Source organism: Adiantum capillus-veneris, chromosome 7 (assembly GCF_014529385.1).
Source record: "Adiantum capillus-veneris isolate H3 chromosome 7, ASM1452938v2, whole genome shotgun sequence".
Taxonomy (NCBI): Eukaryota; Viridiplantae; Streptophyta; class Polypodiopsida; order Polypodiales; family Pteridaceae; genus Adiantum; species Adiantum capillus-veneris.
This window is the reverse complement of record NC_140937.1, coordinates 8,074,850-8,094,137: the sequence shown is the minus strand read 5'-3', so window position 1 is coordinate 8,094,137 and position 19,288 is coordinate 8,074,850. Positions and strand designations below refer to the sequence as shown.

Below are 19,288 nucleotides of genomic sequence, written 5' to 3'. Positions count from 1 at the left end.
GAGATCTATGGCAATTAATCTTATAGAATGAGAGTATATTCTTATAGCGCACTGTCATTCCGATTTCTGAGTGAGTCGAGTAAGAAGACATTTTAGATGTTGAATGTGAGAAAGTGTCTGAGACTTCTTCAAGGATAGTGTGCAAGGAATTGCCTTGGTTCACACTGTCTTCAGTGAATACTCTACTAGAGGTTTCTCCAAATATGCCTTGATTTCCTAGTACACGACCAGATCTAAGGTTCATAAAGACTTGTAAAGCCCTTGATAGAGTACTTACCGTCGGGATGACTTATTGTCAATTTCCACTTGACTTGATTGCAACTTCTTTTAAACTGCCGATTCCTTGTCTGCAACCTGATTCCAGTATCAATTTTGATTAAGTTAGCTATTCTTTCACAAAGACTATACAATTTTTGCTAATTATTGTGATTGGTCTATGTGTATCACTTCAAATCGAGCTAATTGAGTCAGCAGTCGAGACTTTCACATTCGACTTTGCAAAAATGAAAGGATTCTTTTGCAACCTGGAAACTGAGTAAACATGTACCAATTTGGATCCGATTGAACCCATAATTTCCCGGTGGCCTTGTATTATATTGGTCTAACACTGTACAAGTTCAAAAGTCAAAATTGGTGCCTTTGTGTAGCAGTAGTAAATAATCGTGATTATTTACTTTTGTCAGTTTTTTACACTTTTTGGTTTGGTTTGCCAAGTATACAACCTGTTAATGTCCTTGGACAAGTTTCACTAAGTGGTTCTCGCTAAATCTGTAATAAGATAGGAGTGAGGTTAGACACCCGTCCCACATTTGGTGCCGTTGCCGCGGATTGAAGAGACCTAAACTAGGGAAAATACGAGCGTCTTGTAAAGTTATCAAGTAACTTCCTCTAGGATCTTCTAGAGTAAAAACTTTCTTCTAGAAACTGCATAGCTTAGATTGTCGTCTTTTGCTATGTAGAGGTAGCTTGGTGGTAAGTTGTACTTGCTGAGTGCCTTTAGGATTGTAGAAATGTAGGACTAGATTAGGATTTTGAAGATGATTGATAGACGAGACAAGTCTTAAGATCAATGCTCAGAAAATCATAAAAAACAAGAAAACGCGTGTTTGTGGACACTTTCCACAACCCCGTTGCATGAGAACCTAAGAGTAGGGTAAGTAGGATCCGAGGTGGATTTCAGAACATTGCTCTCTCCGAAAGAATCATTGTGAGTTGTTATTTGAAGTTGCAGAATTTCAGATCTACGGCTAGAAATAGACGAAAAGACACCAAACCACTCATTCCGACTAGAGAGTATGCTTAAAAGTTGTATGAACTAGTGGGTAAGCTCAAGAACATATTGAGGTGAAAATTTCAAGAGTTTGCAAAAACTCAAATTATTTACTTTTTCTTGACATTTTAGGACAAATTAAGTTTTGACTTGATTCATAGGCTTAAAATAACTCATGAAAAGATTGTCCATTGAAAAAGTGCAAAATAATGTTCATTTTAAGCCTGAAGTAAATAATCATAATTATTTACTTTCAGCTCAAAACTGACCAAGCTTGATACCGATGATTCATTTCATGTGTACCAACAACTCTTGTAAAGGCACACAGGATTTGGATCACCAAACTGGCCAAAAACTGGGTAAAATTAAAGTTTGTACTGACTTTTGAGAACTTGAGTGTAAATTGGAAAAAAATTTGTCCAAACTCAATGAAATTTGATCCATAGGCTTATATTGATGTGATAGACATGTGTACATGCTCACTTGACCAACAAGATGCAAAAAGTTGCCATAAGTAAATAATCGTGATTATTTACATCTTCCCTATTTTTTAACTATTTTGACTAAGTTAGCATACCACTAGTTTTACCATGTTGTAGTAAGCCCACAAACAAAATTTGGTAAGATTTGGATCATTGGATTGAAAATTGTGACCAAATTTGCAAAGTCAGTCTGCGGATACAAAATTGATGACCATTTGACAAAAAAAGTCTAAGCTTGATGAAACTTGGCTAGAGACCTTAAATTGAAGTGCTTTATAGATCTGTGTCAAGATTGGGACAAAAACTTACAAAAAATTAGCTAGAGTAAATAATCGCGATTATTTACATCTGCTACAAAAATTGACAAACTTGCACATTTGAGTATACCACAAGGTCAAGCATATCAAGTAGACCAAACAAATCAATTTTGGTATCCAAACGATTCCTACGATTAAATTGATATCCATAGGAGGAAGCTGACTCGTCTAGTGCATAGAGGCTACAAGAGGTTGTCAATCTCTCGGAAAACAACAAACAACTCGCATCCAACTCAAGCTACACTCAAGTGACTGAAATCACCAAGAGCCAATCGCTCATTTGCAAACAAATCACATATGTTACAGCATCAAACGACATCCAAACTTAACGAACCTTCTAGGACAAGTTTATAGGACCTAAGCACACATGCTTATGGTCTCAAATCCCACCTTAGGTCAAGTGCAAAAATCACGATTATTCGCAACAGTGGATTTTTGACCTAGTCGTTTTTGACCCAAAATGCATCTAAATGCTTTCAGCAATGATGCCCCAATACCTTGCCTATGCTTAGTTTTTTATTTTGAAGTGTAAATTCCTACTTATGATGAAATTGGGCCGTGGGTCGGCGATGCCAAAAGTTACGAATTATTGTGAATGCTTACATCAATGCATAGAGCTCTTACCTGCGGTTGCAATGCAACAAACACGGCTGTAATAAGACAACCAGAGAGGGAGTAGGAATCGCAAGAAGGAGAGGAGTGTTGTTAGCTCACGTTGTGTATTTCATTATCCAAAAACTTAAATTAACTTACGAAAATTGGCTTTTATACCTTAGCCAAGGTTTTTGGTGGTCAAAACTAATAATCTGGGAGCCCTAACTAAAGAAGGTAAAGACAGGTTGATACAATCTGGAAGCTTGTAGCCCCGACTCATCAATTACAAGGTTTATCCGAAAAATAGGAGTTACAATATTCCCGATTTATCAAAATAATAAGTGTTTTAACAATGAGAGATCCAAAAAATGGTATCCGAGGTAGCTTGTTGCTAACAAAGAATCTTTCCTACAACACCAATGTATTACGGCTTGGGAGGAATTAGGTGGGTCATGCTTTATACATTACACCATCCATATTGTCCCCAACTACAAAACCATGTTCTTTGCTAAAAGAGGAATCCGTACTCACCATTACATACTTGAGCCTATCCCATTGTCAGGGATATGCACTATCAGAGAAATTTGGCTTAGCTCCCACTCCTTTCGATGTGAAACAAGGCATTGGGGCAATGGAGAAAAGTCAAATCAATTGTGCACATTGCTATTAAAGTTTTTGTGTCAAGTTTGCTAGAGTGAAGGAGAGTAGAGAGGCATTTATCCCACATGCAATGTAATGCTGACTACCCAATTATAAAAGAGTCCTAAAGCTGAATGAAAAATCATCCAAGTTTGTGTAAATGAAGTGCAATGCTTCCTATGAACTTGTGATCACTTGCACTTAACTCAAGGTCGTGTTTATGAGTCCAAGCTAATCTATCTATCTTGGAATCTAATTTTCTTGAATCTCTCTCTCTCTCTCTCTCTCTCTCTCTCTCTCTCTCTCTCTCTCTCTCTCTCTCTCTCTCTCTCTCTCTCTCTCTCGTGTAGTATGGTAGGCATCACCCACCTTAGTTCACTTAGGCCATAGATTCTAACATGGTAGCTAGGGATAAGTGCAATCTCACAATCATGGGTGCTTAGTGGAAGGAGATGTTGGTTTAGACATTGGGAGGTATGGGTGGAGAGAATGCTTAGTACAAGCCTTCACTCAAAGCATTTTGGAGATCGAGAAACTGTTTAACAAGCTAGGGCATTTTGTCTTTACAAGAGCATGGGCATTTGATTGTGTGTTCTACTTCCCTCATAAATGCAACACGATCTCCAAGTGTACCCATGGAGAGATTAACTTTGTCATTTAAGACTGCGTGTGGGCAGTCGTTGCATAAGGGCGCATCAAATAGCTCTCATCAATCCGGTAAATCCAAAGGGGATTCATTATCTTCAATACATATCAAGCTTTTTGTTGTTTTTAAAAACCTTTGCACAAGTTTGAGGCAAAGATGCAACTATTGATCAATGGCCCTCATTAATTATGCCATCTACTTTGTCAACAGGTGTCCTTACTCTTGACCAACGTATCTAAGCATTGACTTTAAAGAAAATAAATAAAATAAAAAATAATTTTTTTTGAGGATAGTTGTCTATGTGCCAAGTCCAAATCAGATCTCTCTTGTAGCAGCCCTTATAGAGGATTTTGGGTGTGAGAAGGATCTTAAGACCCTACTCAAATTTGTGCAACCATATCCTTTTCTAGGCGTGAGCGATAGTGTGCCTACTCAACTAGAAGAACAGATAATTCAAATGGATGACTACTTTACTCATGTCAACTACAATTGAATAGCTTAGGGGATAATGGGAAGAGCTAAGCTAGGAGGACCAACAAAATCATGGTGGAAGCTCAAGTGCCAATCTTGCCAACACTACAACATATCACACAGATACCAACAAATGTATCGACAAAAATAAATGGCTTATAAAAATCCAGGGCATTGATATCAGCATCGGTACCATATTGTCAGTATAGGAATCAATATATATAGCAATGCATATACCAACGTCCGCCAACAACGTGGGTAATTTGGCATCGATACCATATTGTCAAAATAGGAATCAATATATACAAAAATACATGTACCAATGTCCGCCAACAACGTGGGTAATTTGGCATCGGTACCATATTGTCGAAATAGGAATCAGTATATACAGCAATGCATATACCAACGTCCGCCAACAACATGGGTAATTTGGCATTGATAATGAAGTGATCTCTTGTAGTGCAAGTAATAGAGATGACCCAACACAGGATGAGTTAAAGCATCATCTCAAGGAGTAATATCTTTGCCTAGACTAATGCACCACTAAGAGAAATGAGTTTCTTCCTGACAAGTTGGAGAACAAGTCTGTTAAAGCTTACCTATGAAGATTTTGTCCGACTTTAACGATATGCTCCTCTAATGAATGAGGAACAAAAGCTAAGTCGCTTCATCATTGGGTTTGGAGAAGATTTGACTTTTGATGTAGAGTCCCTGCGATCTACCTCATTAGCAAATATTTTGATCCGTGCCAAGTCAAAGTATAAAAGCATTTTTAAGGGAGGTATTGTAACAAATATGAAGCAATAAATTTCTTCTTACCCCGGTCATCCCTATTGAGCAACTAAAATGCCATTTGTATAGAAACCAATCGCCCAATCCTAACCTCCATTGCATTTTGTTTGTGTGGATGCTCTTCCAGTCAGTCAAAGTGGGAGACAAATTTAGTGCTACAAATGCCTATAATTTGTCCATATGAAGGCTGAATGCCCAAAGGGAGATAGTCCCAGTCTTTTGGCCACACATGTTAACTTTTAGATTCAACCGAATCAAGGGGGGCAATTTAAAAACCATGGAATGAGAGGACCAAATCTAAAACTCCTAGAACTAATTTTTATGGTCAAAAGCCAACCATCAACCTACCTAGAACATCAATAGTGAACTTCATTTCAATAAAGGATGAGATAGAAGAACAAGCCAATATCTATCCTTCCTTGGATCCCATTGGCCAGAATCAATACTTCTCCGTTCTCAAGACCAAGGAAGAGAATGAGAGTAAACCCCTTTCCTTTCTTATTGATTCTGGTAGGTCACATTTATTTTTATCACCTAGCACTATGAAGAAATTGCAAGTCACTTCTCAACCCACAGGCCATAAATTGCGAGTTTCTCTAGGAAGCGGGTCCATCATCTTGATAGATGGTAGATATATCCTTTCAATTAGAAGGCCACTCAATCCAACAAAGATTTATAATGCTAAAGATTGGTCTATTTGAAGGAATTGTAGGGAAAGATTGCTTGAGCAAAAATAAAGCAAACATCCATTGCAACGAAGAGACCATCTCTTTTATAGATTCATAGGGCAAACAAATCTTAGTACAAGGCAAAGCAGGAAAAACTCCCTTGAAGGTGGTCAAATGGATTCGATGTATGTAATAACCTTTTGTTTTAATAGTTTTTGTTAAACCTACAGAGGCTTCTTGATTCTTCTTACCATGTGATGGTACTGATAGTTGAGGTAAGTGCTATATACATAGAAAAATCTTCGAGTTAGGGATTCAAAAAATATTTTTAGTTAAAGGATTAAGGAAAGGACTATCAATCTATTTTATAAAACTCAATAAACAAAAAACAGAATGGGAAGGATAGAGCTTGAAGGGCTAAATTAATATCAAGGGATTTTTTCAAAGGAGTTGACAAATATTCCCTGCTTAAGAAACTAGTGCACAAAATTGAGCTCATTCATGGTACCAAGACAATAGTAAGGGTGTTCTACAAGATGTCATCTCCTGAATGAATAGAATGGAAGAACTAGTTGACTTAGCTTTTAGAATAAGGCTTAATCAAATCGATGGGCTCTCCTTGGAGTGCTGCTATACTCTTCTAAAAGAAGAAGGATGAGATGTTGAGACTTTGCATAGATTTTAAAGGTTTTAATTAGTGCACCATCAAGAATATTTCTTACCTCACATAGATGAGCTACTTGATCCACTCAGTGATGCCAAATATCTCACCAAGATCGATCTTTGATCAGGCTACTACCAACGTGGAATTAGAAAGAGTGCATATTTCTTACCTTGCATAGATGAGCTACTTGATTTAATTAGTGACACCATATATTTCATCAAGATCAATCTCGGATCAAGTAGGCCATTGGATCAATCCAAGAGTGTTTCAGAAGTCCACAGATTTATCGGCCTCACATGATGGTGTAGAATATTTATTAAAAACTATATAATCGCAGGTCCTCTCACTAAACTCACCAAGAAGGAGGAATCTTTTATCTCGTATGATAAGAGAGATGCAGCCTTCAATAAATTAAAATAGATATTGGCTAGTGAACCTTTTTTGAAACTTTCAAATTTTGAGAAAACCTTTAAGACGATAATACATGCTTGCGTACAAGGTATAGGTGGGATCCTACATCAATAAGGCCATCTCGTAGCTTATGAATCCAAACAGCTCAGGACCCCGAGGGATTCACCATGGAAAACTTACCGCACCACGTAAGTGCACGGGAGGGGTTTTTTTGACAAGTAACATAAGAGTATAAGTTAGGGGTAGGCCCCCAGTAATTGATCTCCCTATTGGAATTAGGGTTGCAGATAAATGCACACAGCTTGCAGAAGATGAAGGAAGCTCAAAGCACACAATAGAGAGTGCATTACTTAGTGTGCAATGTAAAGATATATAGCCCTAGAGTGATGGCGTATATACAATGCACGGGGCAAAAAACCTCCTAAAGAGGGAAAAAATGCCCCAACGGTCCTAGTATGTTCACACACATCACTACCACATCTAAATGGTAACAAATCCCCCCTGGAGTGATGCAGTGAACAAGAGCCGACACATGAGTAAAGGGAAGTGCCATGCCTGAGGACATGATCAATCCTCAAAGGGGAGTAAGCCCAAAGCTTTGCAAAAAGCTTCAAGCTTCTCACGAGACAATGCCTTTGTGAAAAGATGTGCAAGGTTGTCCTGTGTTGGCACATAAGCCAAGATAATTTCTCCTGCTGAGAGCCTCTCCCTGACATAGTGGTAATGCACCTCAATGTGCTTTGTGCGAGCATGAAAAACTGGGTTCCTCGCAATTGCCAATGCACTTTGACTGTCAGCGTAGATAGTGTTGGCAGTGTCCTGTCCAACACCCAAATCAACCATAAGGCGTATGAGCCAAACACACTCAATCATAGTTGTGAAGACTGCCTTGTACTCAGCCTCACAACTAGAAGTGGCCATAGTAGGTTGCTTCTTGCTCAACTATGATATACATGAACTGCCAAGCATGAAACAAAAACCACTTGTGGACACTCTTGTGTCAAAACAACCAACCCAATATGAGTCCAAAAAAGCATGTAAGTTTGGCGACAATGATTCCCCCTTAGGATAAAACAAGCCAAGATGTAAAGTGCCACTAAGGTGGCAAAAAATCCTCTTGACACCCTGCCAATGCTTAGACCCTGGGCTATGAATAAATCTGCTGACCTGTGAGACTGCAAATTGAATATCTGGCCTCATGTTGCATACATAAATGAGGCAGCCAACAATAGTTTGGTAAAGAGTGACATCAGCAGGATCACCAACATCATGTAGACTCAACTTTAACATGTTTCCATGGGAGTGGCAATAGGTTTGCAATCCTCAAGTCCAACCTTACATAGTAATGTCTCTATGTAACTTTTTTTACACAAGGCAATACCACCATCACACTGCTTAAACTATATACCCAAGTAATGATGCAATAGCCCCAAATCTTTCATCTTGAAAGTAGCATTGAAATCAACCTTAAATTCAGTAATATGTCTCTCATTTGGTCCAGTGATCCGCAAATCATCAACATAAAGAACCACAATGAGAAGAACATCACCCTCACGCTTTACATACAATGTGATTTCTTTGGACTGTTATGAAAGCCTTGTTTGACCAAAGCAATAACAATGTCTTATTGATGTACATCCCAACCAAAATGAGCTGCCAATGCACATAGAAAACGCACAGTACTCATACGACAAGTGGGAGCAAAAGTCTCTTCATAATCTATGCCTTTTTGCTGTGCATAACCCTTTGCAACAAGTCAAGCTTATGGCGATTGATCTCACCATCTGGCTTGCGTTTCAACTTGTAAACCCACTTTGTACCAATGGCCTTTTTGCCAGGAGGCAAATCACATAAACTCCACGTGTCATTTTTTATAAGTGCATCATATTCTGATTGCATGGCAGCTATCCAATTTTTTAAATTCTTTGCTTCATCAAAAGACAGAGGTTCCTCAACATCATGTAAGCTAGACACAGCCAAAGCATAACAATCTGGTGCATAAGATGCATGGCGAGAGCCTGGACAAGTACGACTAGACAAAGGTGCATCCAATTTACTGTCACGCAATGTATGCACCAACCATTTTGGCATACTTCTAGCTTGCTCGTTTTCAGCCCTTTTCTCATCAAGTACATCATGTACATATGCATCAATAATAGCCTGATCGATAACATTTTATGAAACCCCCAAAGGCTGTATATTTGTCTCATTGGAATTTACTTTCGAACTTCCACCATTGATAAGAGGCAACAAACTGTCTTAAATGTCTTGTGAGCTTACAGTAGTGTCTCTAGTACATGACGGCAAGGGTTGAACAGAATCTTCCACAAACACTACATCTTGTGAAACTGAAATACACTTTGTTTGTCGATGATACAACCTGTAACCTTTGTTTTCAGCACCATAACCAACAAACAGCCTTATCATCCATTTTTTTGCGTTGTGTTTGTGGCACCAAAGCATATGCCAAACAGCCAAAAGCACGCACGTGCTCCATAGAAGGTTTTCTATCATGCCATGCTTCACATGGAGTAATAGACTACAAAGCTTTTGTAGGACACCTATTTAGTACATAAGTGGCACACATGATGGCATCAAGTCAAAAACAATGCGGCAAAGCTTGACTTTTGACCATACATCGGGCCATTTCCGTAAGTGACCTTTTTTTCCGTAAGTGACCTGTTTTTCCTCTCAGCAACACCATTTTTCTGAGGTGTATAAGGCACTATACATTGGTGTTTTATCCCACGACTAGCCAAAACTACATTAAATTCATGAGACATATACTCCCCCCCTCGATCGGAACAGAGGGTGCCCACAGTACATTTTGATACATTTTCAGCCATAGCCAAAAAATGTTTGAAGCACATAAAAACTTTGGACTTCGCTTTAAGCGGAAATACCCATGCATGCATGGAGTAATCATCAATGAAAGTCACAAAGTAACGGTAATTGTCCAATGACGGAGTTTGCATGGGCCCACAAGCATCACTATGCACAAGATACAACATGCATGTGGCCCTAATTGAACCATCCTTTGGAAACTTCGAACGCTGCATCTTACCCAAAATACAGCCTTCACAAACATGTTTGACAGGTGCTTCAAGAGGCAGCAAGGAAGCAACCATATCAGATTTCTGCAAATGCAGTAAACCAGAAAAATTCAAAGGACCAAAACGTGCATGCCAAAGTTTTGCATCTGAAATAGCCCTTGAATCTGCAGCAGCATTTGCAAAATTTTGTCCACACTTGTCATACAAAGTGAGCTTATACAGCCCATGACACAAAAGACCAGATGGAACAATTTCATCACGAAAACTGAGATCATGAACTGTACATCTGTTGTCCACAAATTTGACTACAAGTCCAAGTCTAGCAAGTGCAGATATAGAGAAGAGATTCTTCTTGATCCCAGGTACATGAAGTGCATCAACAAATGTGAAGGAACTTCCATTTGCAGCAGTAAGCACAATCTTTCAAACTCTCTAAATCGGATAAGAGGCATTGTTGGCACAAGTGATTGAATTCCCATGAGAGACAGACTCAAGAGAGGTGAAAAATTCACGTTGTGAGGTAATGTGCTTTGTAGCACCACTGTCAAAATACCACACATGTGAATCTGTAGCAACTGATAAGCATGCATCATGGACAACATGATTGTAAGTGTACTCAAAAGACCATTCTACATCAACATCAACATCACAATCTCCTTTTACGAAAGACTCAACAATGGCTATATTTGTAGTGGAACCAGCATTTGCAGTGGAACCACCCTCTTTCTTCTTAGCCTCTTTGGCCTTCAACTTAGGACACTACTTGATCAAGTGATCATTAGCTTTACAATAATGGCAACGCATCTTCTTTTTTCCCTTATCACCAGAATTTCCAGACGAATTGATTTCAATAGAAGCATTAGGAACAAAACTTTTGCCACTCGTAGCAGAACCATAAGAAGTGGCTGCATTGTTGTTACCACCCTTTCTTTGAGAAGAAATAAACGCATGTTCAACTGCACGCTGCCTAGTCCTATTTTTTTTGGAAAGTGACTCTTGCAATAGTATTGTGCATAATGCATCAAACTTGACAACTTCAGGATTTCCTTGGGTCATAAGTCTCCAAGTACTAGCAAATGTTTGGTAAGAATCTAGTAAGACATAAATAAGTTGCTCACTGATATCCTTGACACTAGCAAGGAAAGTGTCCATATCATCTTCCTCATGCATAATCTTTGACTCCATCTCTTTACGCAACAAAGCAATTTTAGCCTCATTGCGACTTTCATAAAGACCAGCCAAAATATCCCAAGCCTGTTTTGCATATTTTGTTGAACAAATGTGAGGAACAATGGTGGGCTTCATAGACAACACAATCAATGTGTGAGCCTGTGCATCCTTTACATCCCAACGAGATTGTTCTATCATAGGAAAAACAACTCTAATAGCAACAATTCTTGCAGCAAGACCTGCAACATCCTCAACATCGCCCGCATCCTCAGAATTAGGACATACATCAATGCCCTGCAAAATATTTCAGATGCCCTTTGACACAAGAACATGTTGCATCATGTAATCCCACATACGGTAATTGTCCCATCTATCATGAGCAGCAAACATCTTGAACACATTCTTTGTTGTTGTCAACCATGGTAAATGTTGCACCTGATGTGAAAACTACCCAAAAAGAGGAGAAATGAAGCGAGAACAACACGTGGTATATAGCACAAATGGTAGAAGAGTGTAAGGCACCTATTATGCAACAAACAGCACTAACAAAAATTCTACACAAAATGATGAAATAGCCTGTGCAGTACTGTCTGTAGTGAAAATGGAGGCCAAAATCTAAGCAGACTGAGCACTACAAGCTCTCCCAAAAATTTTGTCGACCTGTGAATGCTTGCCAAAGCTCACTGAAATTGGAGAAAATGAGCAGGCCTGTGTTGGAGCTGTTGGCGACTAAGCCCGGGAGGATGCAACCTGCTCTGATACCAATTGTTGGAACTAGGGTTGCAGAGAAACGCACACAGCTTGGAGAAGACAAAGGAAGCTCAAGTCACATAATAAAGAGTGTATTACTTAGTGTGCAATGGAAAGATAGATAGCCCTAGAGTGATGGGCGTATATACAATGGACGGGGGAAAAACCCTCCTAAAGAGGGAAAAAATGCCCGACGGTCCTAGTATTTTCACACACATCACTACCACATGTATATGTTAACACTCCCATGCTTAAAAATAAGGGAGGGGGTATTATATTTATGGGGAGGGAGTGAGAAAAGGGAACCATGAGAGAAAGTTTTTGTGTTTCAAAATCATAGCTTCCCAAAAGATTCTTCCCTCAAACTTGTGCGTCAGTAGCTACAAAGATACATGCAAGAACTAACACTGCTTTGTATATAGTTCATTTATTGAGTTTGTATAGATGCAAATTTACACGAAGAACCTAACAAAACTTTATAACCATGGTTTTTGAGTAATTTAGATGGGTCAAAATTCGACCCAAATTGGACAAGTAGGTAGAGTGCAGGCTGATTGGGCACATAGTTTCAAAGTCAAACTAAGACACATTGATGGTACATCTAATTATCAATAGAAGTGGCTCCTTAGTACGTTTCTAGTCACTATGCTACATGCTCTTTGACTAGTTTTACTCATTTAGATCATGTAAGACCTAAATTCTATATGTAAGATAGAGGTTTGATAGTTTTTTTCATGGATTGTCGTATACGCATAGAAAGGGGGGTCATATTTCCTAATATGAGCCGTATATAGGGGTTTTATCAAAGTTTTCACTTGCAAGTGGCATCCCGTTTTACATATAGAGTGAATCCCCCGGGCTCAGGACCCATGAGAAGAATTACTACATCCATGACCTTGAGTCACTATCTATGGTTCATTCCCTCAAGAAGTGGCAACACTATCTTTTAGGTGAGATGCTTGAGCTTGTCACCAATCGCAAAAGTATAAAGTGGATTTTCACCTAGCCAGATCTCAATATGCAATAAAGAGGATGTGTTGAATTTTGACAAGAATTCACTTTTGAGATCAACTTTAGACTATGCAGGGAAAACCAAGCGGTTGATGCTCTAGGCTGACAGGTAGTGGCCCTTGCTATCTCACTTGTCCATTCCATCCTATCAGAAGAATTTTAAAGCACCTTTCTAAATGATGACCAATTTGGTCCCTTAATGCAAGAGGTCTAAGCTCAAAATGAAAGAAAGACGCTTGGAAGACTGTTCTATTCAAGATGGATTATTATTCTTCAGGCATTGATTATGCATACCTACATGCTTAAGGATTTAAATTCTAAAGAAATTTCATGAAATCCCTCTTGCATCTCACTCAGGCTATCACAAAATGTTTGATTCTCTTAAACAAAATTTCTATTGGCCTAAGATGAAAAAAGATATCCTAGAGTATGTTATGAAGCGTTTGATATGCAAGAAGATTAAAGCTGAAAGAGGTAAGAACCTTGGGAAGCTACAATCATTAGATATATCTGCAATGAAGTGGGAGTCCATCAATATGGATCTGTTACAACATAATCCAAAACTACAGCCAAGGGGACCAAAATGTTAGAGAGTTTTGGAAGTATCTAGTTAACTCCTCCCACTCTAAAGTATCCATCACTATGTTGCACTTGAGAACCATCTCAAGTACATCCACTAAGGGGCAAGCAATTTGTAATGAATCTCAAGCCCTTTCCACCATCCCCTTTCCATTACCCTCCTTCAGAGTAGAGCTTTGCGTGGTCCATCATATTGTAGGTCATAATAGCCCATGCCTGGTCTTGTTTTCCAATCGAGACCACAAATCTGGCACAAAGGGCTTCCGCATGGGCAACAAGGTTGAGGATCCTACAACACCTTGCTCCACTGGTCTAGCCACTACGTCTCATTTTGCCCACTGCCAAGGTGTAGAGGCTTTTGTGTTATTGTTTTTCATACAAACTTTAATGGGTTTCAAGAACTCTTTCCAGCTACATTTGGCTATTTTGAGGAGCGGGCTAGTAAAGGCAATGTAAGGGATCATGAAGGAGTTGATCACTTTGACCCGGCTAGGGAATGACAGAAGGACATATTCCCAGCTTCTGATCTTGCTATTGACCTTTTCTTAGACCCACTGCAATCTTTGTCTGTGGGTTAAGACCACCTCCCAGATGTCAAAAAGTCCTACCTTTCAAGACAATCTCTCTTGTCCAAAGAGATGGGGCGAATGAGTTGTTCTCCTATAGAGAGATCGGCCTTGATTTTTCAGTATTGCACTTCGACCTTGAGGCAACAAAAAAAGTTTGCACAACCTCAAGAGCCTTTTGGATGACTTTGGGGAAAGATTTTTAGAAGAGGAGTGAGTCATCCATGAATAACCTCGCCACAAAAAAAGTTTGCACAACCTCAAGAGCCTTTTGGATGACTTTGGGGAAAGATTTTTAGAAGAGGAGTGAGTCATCCATGAATAACCTCGCCACATGGGTTCGTTGTTGTGGCATGGTCAATTTTTGTATCTCCTCGCTTGCAGCACAATCTTTGAGCATAGTAATTAGCGGGTGCAAGACAATGGCAAACAACAAGGGGGCAATAAGGCATCCTTGTTTGATTGATTTTTTCGATTGCGAAAGATCCCACAATCCTATCATTGAGTAGAAGCTCAGAGTGACTACCATCTCATAAGAGTATGGACCAATCGACATAGCTAAGACCCAAAGCCCAATGATTTCATGACATCTACTATGAATGACCACATAATCCTATCATAGGCCTTGTCTAGTTGCAGTAGAATGCGCTCCTGCTTAGTGAGAAAAGCATACTATATTCCAATCTTTGCTTCTAAAATGTTTTCATATGTAGACCTACCTTTTATAAATCCATGTTGATGGGGGAAGATGGCTTTATCACGCAGAGGGGAGATCCTAAGAGTGAAAAGTTTGGCAATGATTTTATATGCCACAGAAATCATAGAGATGGGGCACCAATCCTTCAATTGAGAATAGCATAATATCTTTGGGATAGGTTTTATGAGCCCTCTCTTAATGCTAGAATCCAAAGTCCATTCGAGAAAGGCTTGGTTAGCCATACTCGTGAGAGGGACATTAAGATCATCCCATAATTCTCTAAAGAACTCCATAGTCAGTTCGTCCCAGCAAACCAGGATACTTCTCCTTGCCTAGAGCATGTTAAGATTTGTGGCTATCTCAATCCAATGATCATTAAGGCCCAGGCCATCCACTATGGGGCCCTAATGAGACTGGTGACTTGTCGTGCCTTTGCAGTACCTCATCTCTTCCTTTCACTTGAGAGCCTCGGTGGCTCTATGGAATTTTTCGATAAACTTTCCAGTAAAACCACCAACTTGCACCTTCACACCGGAGCAGGGAATAAATGTCTATTTTGGAAGTTGAGATTTGACCAAGAGTTGACTTTAGACCTCATTCGGGCATCCATTACCATTTCCCTAGCCATGCCATCCCAAATCTCATCTGCTCTGGCAAGGATGCAGAAAAAATTTCATAGAAAGCCAGGTCGTGAGTGACCGGGTTAAGGATGCCCAATCCTCCTTGAGCTTTAGGTTTCACGATCTAGCCCATCACCTTATGCCATGGTTTTTTAGCAGTCAGCTTGTTTCTCCACAAAAACTCCTTGATTGGTACCAGAAAGGAATTCCAATTTTTTGGACATAGTTGAAGAAGAGGTGAGGTGAAACTTATATACGGGATAAAGAGAGTATTGATTATTGTAGCTCTATAGTGGAAAGGAATCAGGATGAATTCCCACCGCTTCATTTTCTTTTTAAATTTTTCTTGGACTCAGTCAAAAGCAGTCTTGTGAGTAATACCTTCTCCTACGGGCACCCCCAGGTGATGGAAGATATTGTCTTTTTTCACAACCTCACCAGTCCACCGTGTAGAATCAAAGTCAACTTTAATACAATTACAATGATGATCATAATTTTATCTTTATATTGTTAGCTTTTGGATTCTTGAATAAAATTTGTATGTGTTTTCCTAAGAGCATGTAATTGAGGGAAATTCTCTCGCTATTGATGCATGAATCTCATGACAGAAGATAGTAGCAACAATCATTAATCTTATCACGGATCCAAAATATAAGAATGAATGTATGGCCATTGCTGATTGTGCAAACAATTTCATTTTTGGCTATGGAATCTTAATTATTAAGATTAAAACATATACAAAAAGTTTGAAAATTTTTCTAAATTTTAAAATTTTAACCAAAATATTTATTTTATTTATTTTGCTTTAAAACGTAGACAAAAGTTTGAAAATTCTTCTAAATTTTAAAATTTTGACCAAAATACCATTTGTAGGTGATTGAGTGCCACTTTTCTTTTAAAAGATATTTAATTATCTTCCTCTATCTCTTCTCTATCAAGGTCAAAATCTAAAAGAATAGTATTTAGATCATTCGTTTAAGGCTCAAAGACTTAAAAAAAAAGAGCTTGTGATGACATGACCAAGACAAATAGCCCTTAGCCATTCTTCTCATGTAGGATAATTAACACTTAAATGGCCCTGAGGCCCTTCCTTCTAGACTCAATGTTTTTGAAATGAAATAAAAATGGCATCATTTAGGGACGAATGGATTTTTTTGGGAATAGAAATTAAACTAGGATAGGATCTTAAGTAATCAAATTAAAATCTATCTAAAGTATCCAGTAGGCCGTGTCAATTTTGGGTTTGGGGTTGATTAATAGGAATCTCAGCAAATGCTCCTACAGCTTTGGTGGGTCGATGACTGTGAAGCTTTGAGTGGCATGCCAGAGTGCAGTCCGCTGAGATTGAAGGCTTCGCTGAAATTGAAGCACTTTGTCAGGTTGTGCGACGGATGACGTTGAAGGAGCTCAAGGGCTTGGAGTGCATCAAGACAACGAAGGAGCCCTGCATCGCAACACTATACGGCAATGCTAGCTCCTTGGGACGTCCACTCTCTCTCTCTCTCTCTCTCTCTCTCTCTCTCTCTCTTTCTGTGTGTGTGTGTGTGTGTGTGTGTGTCCAAGAGTGATGAGGGACTGGGTTGCCTCTATTTCTATCTTTTTGCAGTGTAATCAGGTTTCCCTTGAGCACAACCGACCTGATGAGGCGGTGTGAAGGCAAATCTTGGCGGCTCTACTCCTATGGACTTGCAGCAGTGCGAGGTTTGTGGGCTTTGGCCGTACGTGCGATAGCAAAAGCGAAGCGAAGGGTATTGAAACTACCTTTTCGTGTGAAACAATGAAATCTTTTTTAGTGTTTAAAGTATCTTAATTTCATGGCCTAAATTACTTGACTTTTTCAATTTTTTAAATTTATCATTGGGTTTTTAAAATAAACCTGAACTAAGAAAGGAGTTGAGTCTACATTTGATGTGAAGTATTGAATTATTTTTTTAAAATAATTAGTTTGTAAACAATCTTTTCATTTAAAAGTCTCATATAGATCCATCTTATTAAATTGTTTGAGAATGTCAACGTGACCCTTCACCTTGTTTTAGAATGCTAAAGTGAACCTTCACAAATACCTTGTTTTTATTTGTGTGTGTGTGTGTGTGTGTGAGAGAGAGAGAGAGAGAGTGAGAGAGAGAGAGAGAATATATGTGTGATGTGTATCCCTATCATTGAGGATGCTATTCAAGTGCCTCACCAATTGAGATATCAGAGTATTATGGTTGAATCTGTTTCAAAAAGTGCCTACAATCACATGTCAATTTTGTTGTGTCTTATTACAAAGTTAGATTTTCTATTCTAGACACATAATCACAAATGCCCTATGTCTACTACTAGGTACTTGCTATGCACCGTGTGCGAGCCGCAAGGCTATGAGCACACAACCTGAAAAATGCAAACAAGCTCTATGTGTATAGGATGGTGTGTCACCTCCTACATTGCTATCGTCAAGGGACTCTGTGTGCACGCAGAGACGAAGAAGCTGTCACACCAATGCTTGTTCTTCTTCGTGTTTCCATGCTTGCCGATGCTTGGTCGTGCTCTCTCTCTCTCTCTCTCTCTCTCTCTCTGTGACAAGCAAGAAGAGGTGAAGCAAGAGCAAAGTTTGCACGTTGAGAATGCTTGAAAACCCTAGTTTACAGCCCTATCTAGGGCTTGCCGTCATTTTCACATACAGATGTTTATATTTTGTTAGTGAGTGCTAAATGGGTCTGGTGCTTCTTTCATCGCGATCACCAGCATTTTACTATAAACCTCTGGACCGACAAGCCCGGCCCATGAATAAACATATGCACTAAAGAATAATGGTGACATCATGGGTTAACATGCCCCCCTTACTGATGTAGATTCCTTTTTGGAAATCTAGTAAGGTGAAGTTCGTTCGTCAAGGTGGTAGAGCATTTGAGATATATTGTATGCACAACAAATTGACCCGTGAGAGTATGCAAGCGGAACTATATGGCAATAAGGCATGAGGGAAATCTAAAGTACATGAGGACATGAGTAATTGCAAAGATTTATGAAATGCTACAGTGCCATTAAGGACGAATAAATTGCACTCTGATGAAATTAATCAAGCAAAGTTTTGGGCTTATGGATGAATCTATCAATTAGGTAGGTATGGCTAAGGTTAAAACAGCTACTCTAGTAGTAGCAAAGTATCTAAAGGCAAGATTTTCCAATTGTGCCTTTAAGCTTTGTGGGCTTTTGCGGCACGTGTCAATGCAAGGGACTTGCCGTACACTGTGTACTAGCCACAAATGGCTGCAAGCACACAACCAGACAAATCTAGCAAGCTCATGAGAGCAAGGGTATGTCACTCACCGCCCTACGCTCGACTTTGTGGAGGATTCCTCATCGCGAAGAAGAGGGATCTACTACCGTGCCGCGCTCGATCGCCTCCTTTGCCGTCATGCCTTTGTAACATGCTCTCTCTCTCTCTCTCTCTCTCTCTCTCGTATACACATACGCACAAGGAGAAGAAGAAGAAGATGGAGATGGAGCAAGAGCACTCTTCAATTGCACAAATGAGAGAATGAGCTATTTTTGGGTTTAGGCGACTTTTATATGAGCGTGCCCATTCACACTTGGGCACCCATGCTTAGCCGACTAACCCTTGAATGTTCCAGTTAGAGTGCACCTCTCATTGGCGATCACTCTTATCCTTTTTCTATTGGACTGACAAGCCCAACCCATGACTACTAGAGTGGACGTTGGTGGTTAACATGCCCCCCTTCTTAATGTAGATTCCATCCTCGGAATATAACAGTGTAGCACCGGGATCCACGATAGGAGTACCTGTGTCAGAAGAAAAACAACATTATGAAAGCTCAAAGGCAGCATGTGTAAGCATGCAATAAGTGAGATGCATACATGATGTTCTAGAAAATGCAAACAAAA

General features: G+C 39.4%; 1 long non-coding RNA gene across 1 annotated transcript in view; it reads left to right on the top strand.

Moving 5' to 3' along the window:
• The window catches only part of LOC147453405 (uncharacterized), a 108,250-nt gene extending 90,957 nt beyond the window's left edge, over nucleotides 1–17,293 (top strand). Inside the window, exon 3 of the long non-coding RNA XR_015188742.1 lies at nucleotides 16,780–17,293. This is a non-coding gene — a long non-coding RNA (uncharacterized LOC147453405). The remainder of the gene's footprint in view (nucleotides 1–16,779) is intronic.
• Nucleotides 17,294–19,288: the final 1,995 nt, after the last annotated feature.